The following is a 2,500-nucleotide window of genomic DNA, read 5'->3' as shown; positions in this document are numbered from 1 at the left end:
CGCCCGCCGCCGGCCGGCGCCCTTCTCCGGGGACCGTCGCCGCCTCGCACGGCGGCGGTCCGCTGGGCCAAGAGGGGCGCCCCCCTGTCGGTGCGCGGGCGGCAGTGCGCGGGAAGGGGGGCCGCCGTCGTGGGGCGTGACGAGCCCCCGCCGGCCGAGCCCCCTCGGGCAGGAGGAAGCGGGGAGCCGGTGGCGAGGACGGGTGCAGCAGGGCGCGAGCGGCGCGAGAGGAGAGAGGGGTCCTCCGGGGTCGCGGGAGGCGTCTCCCGCGACCCTGCCCGCACCGTGTCGGGCTGCTTGCGGAGCAGTCCGGCCGGCCGCGCAGGCGAAAGGCCTCCGGGCGTTCCGGGCGGGTACGCGGCGCCGGGTGGGGCGGCGGCTGTTCCCCGCTCTCCCCGCACCTCTCCCCCACGAGGGAGCCGGGGCGGGGGGGCTGGCTCTGCCGCCGCCTCTCCTGGTGGGCGAGGCCCCCGCCGGGCTGCGTCCCGCGCCAGCGGGCGGCCCGAGCCACGGTTCTCCTCCCGGGCGCAGCGCCGGGCTACTGAGGGAAACCCCGGGCCCCGGGAACTGGAGGACGTGGTGGTGGCGGTGGATGTCGGGCGCGCCCCCGCGGGCGGACGCTCCCCCGAGGGCGGCAGCGGGGGAGGCACCCCCGCGGGGCCTTCAGGTCGTTTCCCTCACCCCAGGGCCAGGTACCTAGCGTCCGCGCCTCCGCGGCCCTCCCTCGGCAAGCCCGGGGGTCGAAGGCCGTGGAGCCGGGCGGAGGTTTAAAGACGCGGGCGGCTCGATGCGACCCGGGGGGCGGCCGGGCGGCGGTGCCTTAAAGGGGCCGGGAGTTCCTCCCACCGAGGCCCTCGGTTGGCCTGCCGCCCGTGCTCGTCCCGCGGGCAGCCGTGCCGGGGAGGGGTCCCGCTGCCCCCTCCTCTCCGCGGTCCGGTCTCGGTGGAGGCCGCGGTGCGGTCGGCCGTAGCCGGCCTGCCTGCCTCGAAACGGGCGACCCCGGCGTGAGCGCGGGCTCACTGCCCGGGGTGGCGGGTCCCCGCGGTGGGGGCTCGCTGGGCGGCTGCCGGGTCGCCGCGCCTCCGTCGCCGCGCTGCGCCGCGCTGCGCTCTGTTCCCCCCCCACCCCTCGCCCTGGCGAGCGCTCGGCGGTCTCCGCCACTGGCTGCTGCCAAGGGCGTCACCCCGGCCGAGCGGCGGCGGCGCCGCTCGGCCTGTCGGTCGGCCGGAGGGCTCCCGCTGCCGGCCGCGGCTGTCCCGCCCCGGGCCCTGCCCGCCGCTTCCCCGTCGCGCTTCCCGGCCGCGCCGGGCAGGTGGGCGGGGGCGGGCGGGGGCACCCCACGCGCGGTCTCCGCGTGGAAACGGGGGGAGCGGGCGCTGTCCCCGACTTAGCGCCGTCCGCCTTCCACCTGGGGCGTGCCCGTGGAAGGGGGCCGAGGCGAGAAGCGGTGGCGGTGGTTCCGGGAGGGCAGCCGCTCCGGTGCGGCAGCGGGTGCTGTCCGGCAGGCCGCGGGCGGTGCGTCGCCGGCTCTTGGCGGTTGCCGCCTCTCGGAGCCGGCGGCGTGGCCGCCGAGTCGCCGTCGGGACGTGCCCGGGGGGAGCTGCCTGTCGTAGCGCGGGGGAGCTGCCTGTCGTAGCGCGGCGCAGCCGGCACGGAGGGGCGCGCGGGGCCGGTGGGGCTCCCCGCTGCTGCCCAGCAGCAGCAGCCGTGTCGTCCGGAGCGTGGCGGGCAGGGCGCGCGCGGTCGGGCGCATTGCTGCCTCTGCGCAGAGGCCGGGCCGAGCCCGTGCGCCTGGGCCGGCTCCGACACGGTCAAGGCATTTCCGGGGTCGGTCGGGAGCGCGGGCTCCCCAGCCTTGCCGTTCGGAGTTTTTTCCCCGTGCCTTTCCCCCCCACCCTCTCTCTCTGTGTGTGCTTGTACGGTCAGCAGAGGCCAGGCTTTCTCCGTCGTGCTGCGCCGTGCCCCCTCCGCGCGTGCGGAGGGGGGCGGTCGGTCGGGCGGTGGGCCATCCTCCGTAAGGGCCGCTTGCCTGTGGTGAGCTGTCCTGGCCCCCTCGCGCGTGCGGGGCGGTGCCGAAAGCCAGACAACTCTTAGCGGTGGATCACTCGGCTCGTGCGTCGATGAAGAACGCAGCTAGCTGCGAGAATTAATGTGAATTGCAGGACACATTGATCATCGACACTTCGAACGCACTTGCGGCCCCGGGTTCCTCCCGGGGCTACGCCTGTCTGAGCGTCGCTTGACGATCAATCGCCCGCCTGTGCCGCCGCCCCTCGCCTCGCGGCGGGGCGGCGGTCGCAGCGGCGCGGCTGGGGTGCCTCGCAGGCCCGCGCACGCGCGCGGCCCCGGGCCCGGGGAGTCGTTCCCCGCAGCCCGGCGGCGGCGGGCTGCCGAGGGCCTTCGTCCCCCTAAATCGAGACTCGGGGAGCGCTCCGAAGCTCCCCGCTCCCGGAGCACCCGCTGGGTGGAGCTCGTCCCCCCGGGACCGCCAGGGTTCGTC

The 2,500-nt window shown here is 77.5% G+C and overlaps 1 non-coding gene across 1 annotated transcript; it reads left to right on the top strand.

The window, feature by feature from the left end:
• Window positions 1–2,085: 2,085 nt before the first annotated feature.
• On the top strand, window positions 2,086–2,238 carry LOC126034781 (5.8S ribosomal RNA). The gene has a single exon (XR_007504738.1). It is a non-coding gene; the product is annotated as a 5.8S ribosomal RNA (ribosomal RNA).
• Window positions 2,239–2,500: the final 262 nt, after the last annotated feature.

This window comes from Accipiter gentilis, chromosome 35 (genome assembly GCF_929443795.1).
Source record: "Accipiter gentilis chromosome 35, bAccGen1.1, whole genome shotgun sequence".
NCBI lineage: Eukaryota > Metazoa > Chordata > Aves > Accipitriformes > Accipitridae > Astur > Astur gentilis.
The sequence above is the reverse complement of the archived record's forward strand: the minus strand, read 5'-3'. Positions and strand labels throughout refer to the sequence as shown.